Here is a 10,314-nt window from a genome sequence, read left to right as displayed (position 1 = left end):
ATAAAAAAAATTAATTGGAAAGTCGATCATTCAAAAAAAAAAAATTATTAAATTTTTTTTTGGACAATTCCTTCGGTTTTCTTTCTGATTCTTCGGCCGACATAGTCGCCAAGTCGCCAGCATTCTGCCATACTGTTTATTATATTATCTTCAAATTCTCGCTTGTCACCTTTCTAATGTAAATTATGACTAATTACGTCACTCACTACATATATACATTACTGGACGAAATACCTGGCGCAGGTTAAATACAATATTCACCGGTTATTCGTAAGATCTTCGTAAATGACATAAATAATGCAACCATATTTTTTTAAATGTCATAACAAACTTGCTTATGCCTAAACGTTTGAACTGAGTGTCACTACATAGAAATTTCAAATCATGTGATGTGAAGTCGGTTAACTATAGCGCACAACACTTGGCTAAGCATGCAATACATCTTTTAAGTAACGAAAACCCGTGACGTTTGTCAATTGAGAATAACTCCCAAACGTAAAACTTTAGGTTGCAGCAGCAATTGCTTAGACTTGCTTGATAGCGTCATGTTTAAGCAAATACGTAATCCCGGTGCTAAACTGCGTCAAACGTGAGAAAAATGCTTACTATTAACTACTGCAATAAACGCAATATTTCGCGAACTCTGATAAGTATTGCGTGGGTAAACACATTGTAAGAAGTCATTGGGCTTTGGCCTCAATCACTATCGCTAACAAACGGATTTAAAATAAAAACTCAATTCTTCGTAAATTTGCGAACTCTACCTAAACTTTACGCGTAAACAGGCATCAATAAGTTCCTAAACATAATAGTCTTAGTTGGAAACATTAAAATTTTACTTTATAACGAAAAAAAGTATTTTTTTTTTCCGTCAGGTAAATTAAACTTGGAAACCTTTTACTTACTGCGACAACAAACGCGATATTTTGCGAACTCTGCCTAAATTTAGCATTGTTAAACTTAAGTCTTTACTTGGAACGTTGCACACGTTTGTTAGCATAGTTTATAACAGTGGTTCTCAACCGGGGGTTCACAAAAACTTCTCAATATACCTATATTAATTTAACTAACGCTGGGGCTTGGGATACATGCTTAAACACAATCTTGGTAACATTGTACCATGTTGCAAATCGCATTTAGTGTGACGTAACATTTCCATTGTGATGTAACACAAATATATTGTAAACTGACTGTGCGAACATCTTGCCACACACATCTCACAAACTTTCTCTTTTATTATGTAGATTTAGCTCAGTATACATTACGTATTGAATGTAATTATTCACCGTGCCTCTTCTTAGCTATTGTATAAATTATTTGGCAAACCCTGCAACTACCTTCAAAAATATAACTGTAGTGTACTTAGCTACATTGGTGTTGTAGTACAAGTTTCCAGGACTGTGAAATATAATTTTAACTTAAAAAATGTTTAAAATGTTGTCACTTTTTTACATGTCCTTCGATATTGTAATTATTTTAGATACAAAGCTATATTTGTCAATAAAAAACGGTTTTCTTTATTTTGAAGGAAAACCCTAGAAATCTTAGATGAACTATAAAAAACTAGATCTAGTTCTAAAAACCTGACGCTTGCATCCCTGAGCAAATGTATGGCACTAAATTAAGCATGTTACTGGCGATTGTCAATATTGTGTGCAACTTGGCGCTGTGATGTAAATAGATTGTTTTGTGCATTTTGCATTTGTTACGTTGAAACTATACATATAAGCTCCAGTATACTCAATTGATATCGCTCGCATGGTGCGCCACCACGTGTTTAGAGGTCTTCAGGTGCACCATGACGTAAAAACTTAAGAAACACTGATCGGTGGTCTCTTCTAAGGGTACTTTGGAAATATGGTTATTATGCAAATCAGCATAAAACCACAATTACGAACAGTGTGACATAATAGCCTTAATGTATGAGAAGTAACATTCTCAGCAAGGTAAATTAGTTAAGTAATATGTTTGCGCTGATTTAAAGTCAGTTGCAAAACAGTTGTTGTTAATATGGAAACTTGATAAACTGTGGGGGACAGATGTGACTGGTTGGGTCCATGGGCGCTCGCAGGGGGGGGGGCAAGGGGGGCACTTGCCCCCTTGGAATTTCAAAATGTGATTATTAGTATTATTTGTAAGTGTAATATGTATTACTTATGAAGGTTAAAAATAATATACACTATCCATTGCCCCCAGTGGCGTATCTAGTGGGGGCGGGAGTTCTTACCACCCTTTTTGTAAGTGATATTATCGTTTTTGGATCGTTTTTTTCATGGTTTAGCAAACAGTTCGAAGCGGCGTGATTTTTAAGTAATTGGGTCACGCGTCTTAATCTAATTCGAATCCAAAATCAAACGCAAAACGCCGTTTTTCGTCTTTAGTTTGGTCGACCGTAAACGCTGGATAGTTTTTCTCTATCGTTATTTGTTTAGGTCAGTGGTTCTCAACCTTTTTTCTTTCGAGGCCCATTTACCTTGCAAAAAAATTCTGTGGTCCAATAGAATTTTTATCAAAGAAAAAACTTTAAAATAGGTTTAGAACAAAACACAGCAGAACATATTTCAAAACAGATTATTTAATCAACCGTGCATTAGTGAGATACTTGCGGCTGAACAATAAATTTACATTCCTTTTTAATTCCTCCCAAACGATTATTCCTTTAAAATGAAATATAATGACACAAATGAAACTAAATCTAGCTTTTTAAGTTGGTTTGTGGCCCACCTTAAATGTTCTTATGGCCCCCACTGGTTGAGAAGCGCTGGTTTAGATTGACTGATTAGCAAGTGTGTATTCGACAATTGACAACGCTAAGTCAAACCTTATTTCTTTTTTTCTCGCTAAAAAACGTCATTATACGCAGTATGTTTCTCGCTGTTCGGTCTCTGCGCTAATATCCGATGTTGGTGTAACATCGACATTTGTTTAAATGAAGCAGATTCTTAAAAGGAGGTATAATGTCGTGCGCGTTTTAAAGTATAAATTTTTAAGTAATGATAGTTAACGCAAAATTATGCTCTTCAAGCATACTCTAAGACCACGTGCTAAGTGTGCAATGGACACAACTTATTTCCCCTCAACCTCAGCTTGTAATTTAGCTGACTTGGCACACAGCTCGGCGCAGATGTTGCGCCATTCGTGGCATAATAACACCAGGTAAAAACAATCTTCGTTTAGTATTGCAGGTGGTGAAAGGCTTGCTTGTAATTTAGCGCTAGTTCCGTTCATGGAACTTAAAACTGCGCTGCTGATAACTGCGCTGCTACCACAATTAAACACACATTTTTCCTCGTTTGGATTCTGAGCCTAGGTTTGACTTTCGCAACAAACTCCAATCTTTCGTGGTTTGTTCTGGTGAGAAAAATTTTAAAAATTTAGATATTGATTGAATTAAAAGTAATCATACTTTACAATTAGGTTAATATTTTTCTTAAAAAACATAATTCAATAACTTAAGTTAGGTGATTGTGAGTGTTTGCCCAGACTTTCAGTATTTCAGATTTAATGTGAATCAACTTCTTAACGTTCAAGTTAGAAATTAACTGCATCTCACGCAACACCTATGTCATTACTAGTGTCAAGTTTAGCGCGAATTTTAGGGAAATAATTCGGCATGCTGCAAGCATAGGGATGTCCGATAATATCGGATCAAAGCCGATACCCGATACCAAATGGTGGTATCGTTGATACTCGTCCGATACTAGGGTTGTATCGGCACCAATCCTAAACCAAATTACGGACATTCCTAAATTCAAGTAAAAAAGTCTAATGGAGTTATTATCATTGCGCCAGTCAAGCAACTAAACTAACTATCGAACAATGAGAATACGCATTTCTATGCAAACTAAATTCAAGCTGAGGATTTTTTTACCTTTACAATAGCTCGCGTGATTTCCAGACAGGAAATGAGTGAAGGCGTTGGAGGGCAAACTAAATGGATGGAGCCTTATCGTAATTTCCTTTAGAACAAGGAAATACCAGTCCGCCTTCAAAAAAGAGCTAGCGTTTGGTTGTTGCCTGCGACTTGGTGCAAGCGCCTTACTGCTGTACTGAGGTAAATGTGTAATGTTGTGTAGGTATATGAACAGTAATGTCAGGTTAGTTTATAACATCAAAACCTTAAATCAGTGGATCTCAACCTTTTCCTGCCGCACTCCAATCTGTGGTGTTTTTAATGTCACTTCGAGCTACCTGGTTTCAAAAGAAACCATTTTTACTCAAGTTTACTTAGATTTAATAAGCCAAATAAAGATTTTTTCAGCGCTAGCCGTACATTTAAGATTATAGGTCGTCTTGTCGCAATACCGCAATGCACTTGCGTTCATTTCTATAAAACTTCGATTGCAGCCAGAAAGCTGTTCGCGTAACATTGGTCCGTGTTCTAAAGGTTAACAATCACTATTTGTATGTACGAACAAGATCCAGCAGGCAACGCTGCTATAATTATCGTCTCACGACTTGCTCCCACTGAGCCTGCGTACCTCTGTACCTGGTATAATATTATGTGTATGTCAATCGTTGGGCAGTGCTAGTTCAACAGGGCTAGATCACAGATATCACAGTAGGCTATATACCCATGCTGTCATTAACTTGGTATCTTGTTTCATTTTACAGACTGTATTTGGTAAAAAAAACTGTATCAACCAATCAAGCACAAGGAATAACATGGCCGATACTCCAAACCAAAAACAAGTAAGTTTTTGTCGTATAAAATAATAAAAATCTTTGCTGCTTTGGATTTTTAATTCCATGTCACCCTACTCATAAATCTGTCTAGCACTGGTATTTGACAAAGTGAACTTATCTTATTAACTTATCACAATACGCGCATTGTATATTTTCCCGAAAAATGGCAAAATTGTTTTTAAACATGCCTGTATAACATACGACCTTGTAATGCGTCTGTACTAACTCTTTCGGTTTATTAGTTCGATTTTAAATAGCTTTAATGAATATAATAAACTAATGTTAAACCATTTAGCTTCAAAAAAAGGTCTCGCGTGACCCACGGTAGGCAAAATGACGTTATAAAATTACGTCACAATAAAAATAGACTTCTTAAACCTGCTGATTTTGGTCCAAAAATTTGAAAATGAAATGAGTCTTAATACATTCAGTGCAAAACCATTTTATTTTTAAATAAACTGTTTTGTTTGATAAAAAAAAAAAAATTTTATATGTTTCCACAAGCCTTTAGATTTCTCGCAGTATAAACAGTTCATCGGAATGTATAACGTCAACTTGAATTTATGAGCAATCTAAATTTTTATCTGAATAAACAAATGCGTACGGCAATACGGTAAGAGATAGTCTTAATGAATTCTAGACTAAAATCTCACAGTTTTTAGAAGGAAATATAATTATCGAAACTACGCAAAATATTTTGACTGTAATGGTAAAAGCAATCATTTAAATCAGTGGTTCTCAACCTTTTTTCTTTCGTGGCCCATTTACGTTGCAAAATATTCTGTGGTCCAATAGTTTTTTAAAAGAAAAAACTGTAAAATAGGTTTACAACAAAACACAGCAGAACATAATTAAAAACAGATTATTTATTGAACCGTGCATTAGTGAGATACTTGCGACTGAACAATAAATTTACATTCCTTTTTAATTCCTCCCCAAGCCATTATTCCTGTAAAATTAAATATAGTGACACAAATGAAACTAAATCTAGCTTTTTTAAATTGGTCTGTGGCCAACCTCAAAAGTTGTTAAGGCCCACCAGTGAGCCATGGCCAACTGGTTGAGAACCGCTGATCTAAATTATACAATAAAGACGATAAAATGATAACAGAGCGAAATCTGTCGTGCAATGCTATTTACTAGGGTTGCCATGTTTTTCACATAATCTCTGATAAACAATATACTGATTTAAGGGGCATAAAAAGCCGGAAACGTCAAAACAACAGTGCGCAAACAAGCAGCTTAAGTTAAGTGTTTTTGCGCAAAGCGCGAAAAAGTTTTTTTAATTGTTTATACCAGGGGTGTGCAACCTTTTATACTTCCGGGCCAGATATGTGTATTCGGATTAAACCACGGACCACTTGTATATATATCGTCGACTATAAGTTTTAGTGACTACCACGAAAAGAAAACCGTTTCGTTTTTAGTTCATTGAGAATCAACGGAAAGGTTGCTGGCAACCCGTTTATTCACTAGGTGTACATTAGTCAGTTCTGAGCGATGAGGGGATTTCATGAACCCCCCAAAAAATTGTTCACAAACGTACGTTTAACCGAACAATGCATTTTTTGAAGTAACAAATTTTCTCAGCTATGAAAAATTATTTAGATCGAGATGTTTGCGGTAAAAAAACTCATTTTTAGCTGCGCAGAGAGAAATTTGTTTATTTTTTACAACTCACATGAACATTAAAATTGATTGAAAAAAAATTACATTTCAAATGAGGTAAAACGACCTAACCCCATTCTTTATTACACTTTTGCTATATGGACCGCAAGTAGCTATTCAAATCCATTTCAAAAATAAAAAAACTGCAGCGCTTAAGGCAATCCGCACATTCAACTTTCACACAGCTTGTACACTTCCACACAACTTGTACACTTCCCGCAACAGCATCCAAATCACATTTTTGTAGTTTTATTTTGTGAACAGGCCACATTACTTTGGAATTACTTTCGCTTTCTGCTTCCGTCAACCAAGGAATTTTGCTATAAAGTTTGACTCAAAATTATGAACAAACTAGTAATTAACTGAAACAGCTACTTCAGCGATAACTCCATTGTTGTTTTAAAACAATAGCTCAACAAAGGGATATCGTTTAAGGCAGTGGTCGGCAAATTGTTATGAATGCATCAAAACAGTGGTCGGCAAACTTTTTTTGTCGCGGCCCAAAGTAATTTTTTCAGAGCTATTGTAGGCCCACTAAAACCACTAGGAGGCAGTGTCGGATTGAGAATATTTGATTTTTAGGTGAAATATTACACGGCGCCTTTATTCCCCAAACTCTGCCATACCATATTATTAAACATACTATACAACGAAGAATATAAAACATTTTCAATTAGGTCAATTAAAAAAATATTAAAACATAACAAATAAAAAAAAAATGAAAATTTAAAATTCAAAAAAATAACACTAAACCTTGAAAATACACCCCCTGACAAAATATACAGCAACCGCACCCCCGTCTAATTTATCTTAATTTTGAAAGATAAAACAATTCAATTGCTGTATGTTGCGTTTATGTTATTTTTTACTTGAGATTTTTCTCATATTCGCACGAGTTCACCAGTTTTAATGTTTAACGTTTACTTTATAGACAAGGATTTGACTTCAATTTGACATGCTCTAATCATTACTTGACACCGGGTATTTATTCTAAAATAAAAACGTAAAGGTGTAACGGCAAGAAACAAAATAGGACAAAAAGTAAAGTGCAGCAAAGCAAATTAAACGAAATGAACCAAAAAACAAATTCAACTGCATTGTGACGTAATACGAAGTCAGATATGATCGCGATCCAGTTAAAATCAACAACATCCTAAAAATATAAAGGGCAAACGGGGCATAGACGTAGCCAGGGTTGAGCCTCAGGGGGCATGGCCCCCAAAAATTTATAAATATTTTACTCCTAATAATTTGTTATTTTAGCATTTATGAGCAGTACAACAGTCGATCACAGGCATGTCACACCTTCAATTGTCATGCACTGTAACGTCACAAACGATGTAGTTATTATTACGTTTGGTACACAATAATGTAGTTTTACTGCTTTTAGACAGTTTTTGCTCTTTGAATGTTTTTTGAGTATTGCGTTAACACTCAGTCAGTTGCTGCTCGAAACGGTTTGCCAGCATTGTTATTTGTGTTCGTTACGGCAGTTAATACAAAGACAAAAGCTAAACAAAAAAATTCATACTTTTTGCCCCCCCCCCCACCCTAATTTTCGGCTGGCTGCGCCACTGAAACGGGCAACTTGACCAAGTCGAAAGATTTACATAAAAATACCGCGGGTCGTATGTTGGACGCCCCTGGTTTAAACGGCCCGTATTTACTTCGTTTTGTTGCGGTTAACAGGTGCAAGTACATGTTTGGGGAGCATAATCTCATTCTCTCCCCCTGAATCTTCCACTGGTCACATCCTTCAGTTTAATCGGATCAAAGCCGATACCCGATACCAAATGGTGGTATCGTTGATACTCGTCCGATACTAGGGTTGTATCGGCGCCGATCCTAAACCAAATTACGGACATTCCCAAATTCAAGTAAAAAAGTCTAATGGAGTTATTATCATTGCGCCAGTGAAGCAACTAAACTAACTATAGAACGATGAAAATACGCATTTCTATGCAAACGAAATTGAAGCTTGGGATTTTTTTACCTTTACAATAGCTCGCGTGATTTCCAGACAGGAAATGAGTAAAGGGGTTGGAGGCCAAACTAGATGGATGGAGCCTTAACGTAATTTCCTTTAGAACAAGGAAATACCAGTCCGCCTTCAACAAAGAGCTAGCGTTTGGTTGTTGCCTGCAACTTGGTGCAAGCGCCTTACTGCTGTACTGAGGTAAATGTGTAATGTTGTGAAGGTATGAACAGGAATGTCAGGTTAGTTTATAACATCAAAACCTTAAATCCGTGGATCTCAACCTTTTCCTGCCACACTCCAATCTGTGGTGTTTTTAATGTCACTTCGAGCTACCTGGTTTCAAAAGAAACCATTTTTACTCAAGTTTACTTAGATTTAATAAGCCAAATAAAGATTTTTTCAGCGCTAGCCGTACATTTAAGATTATAGGTCGTCTTGTCGCAATACCGCAATGCACTTGCGTTCATTTCTATAAAACTTCGATTGCAGCCAGAAAGCTGTTCGCGTAACATTGGTCCGTGTTCTAAAGGTTGACAATCACTATTTGTATGTACGAACAAGATCCAGCAGGCAACGCTGCTATAATTATCGTCTCACGACTTGCTCCCACTGAGCCTGCGTACCTCTGTACCTGGTATAATATTATGTGTATGTCAATCGTTGGGCAGTGCTAGTTCAACAGGGCTAGATCACAGATATCACAGTAGGCTATATACCCATGCTGTCATTAACTTGGTATCTTGTTTCATTTTACAGACTGTATTTGGTAAAAAAAACTGTATCAACCAATCAAGCACAAGGAATAACATGGCCGATACTCCAAACCAAAACCAAGTAAGTTTTTGTCGTATAAAATAATAAAAATCTTTGCTGCTTTGGATTTTTAATTCCATGTCACCCTCATCATAAATCTGTCTAGCACTGGTGTTTGACAAAGTGAACTTATCTTATTAACTTATCACAATACGCGCATTGTATATTTTCTGAGAAATGGCAAAATTGTTTTTAATCATGCCTGTATAACATACGACCTTGTAATGCGTCTATACTAACTCTTTCGGTTTATTAGTTCGATTTTAAATAGAGTAAATACTTTTTCACAATTAAAGTAGGATTCGGCCCTTGTGAGAGCAGCAACAGTATTAGGTCTCACTAATCTCGCAACTTTAGCAAACAGCAGCAATTACCAAACAAAACGGTATTTAGTTTAAAAGTACCTGTTTAAACAGAGATTCTGTCGCAGTGTTTAAACCAGGGGTTCTTAAACTTTTTTTACCGCCGACCCTAAAAGTTTTTGGGGACTCGCGTGGACCACGGTAGGCAAAATGACGTTATAAAATTACGTCACAATACAAATAGACTTCTTAAATCTGCTGATTTTGGTCCAAAAATGTGAAAATGAAATGAGTCTTAATACATTCAGTGCAAAACCATTTTATTTTTAATTAAACTGTTTTGTTTGATAAATTGATTTCTTCTTAAATATACACTAATATTTCAATTAGACCTTCATGGACCCCATAAAACTAGTTCACGGACCCCTAAGGGGTCCATGGACCCCAGTTTGAGAACCCCTGGTTTAAACTGTACGGCAATATAAAGCCCGTAGTTCAGCTGCGCTTCTATACAAACTGATAAGCATTTAACAAACATAACTGTCTTTAGTTTTACGGTTGCTACCGGTTGCTACCGAACAGCGATCTACCTTACTTTGGAATTTAGTATAATCCGACAAAATATATTTTACAAAAATCAAGTATAATTAACAAACTTTGGAGCATAATGGTTGGAGGTTGTAGTAAGACGTAATAAGAATATCAAAGCCCATACAGAAGCAGGTATCATTTTGAACGTTTCGAATAACTCTTTATTCATTTTCAACATAGAGAGAAGTCACTGATGGTAAGTGTATATATAGTGCTAAGACAGACATCAGAAAGAAGGAAACGTGGATAGATACATAATCTAAACCGGGTGTGCGG

This window comes from Ascidiella aspersa, chromosome 2, assembly GCF_963924565.1.
Source record: "Ascidiella aspersa chromosome 2, kaAscAspe10.2, whole genome shotgun sequence".
NCBI lineage: Eukaryota > Metazoa > Chordata > Ascidiacea > Phlebobranchia > Ascidiidae > Ascidiella > Ascidiella aspersa.
This window is presented reverse-complemented; position numbering follows the sequence as displayed.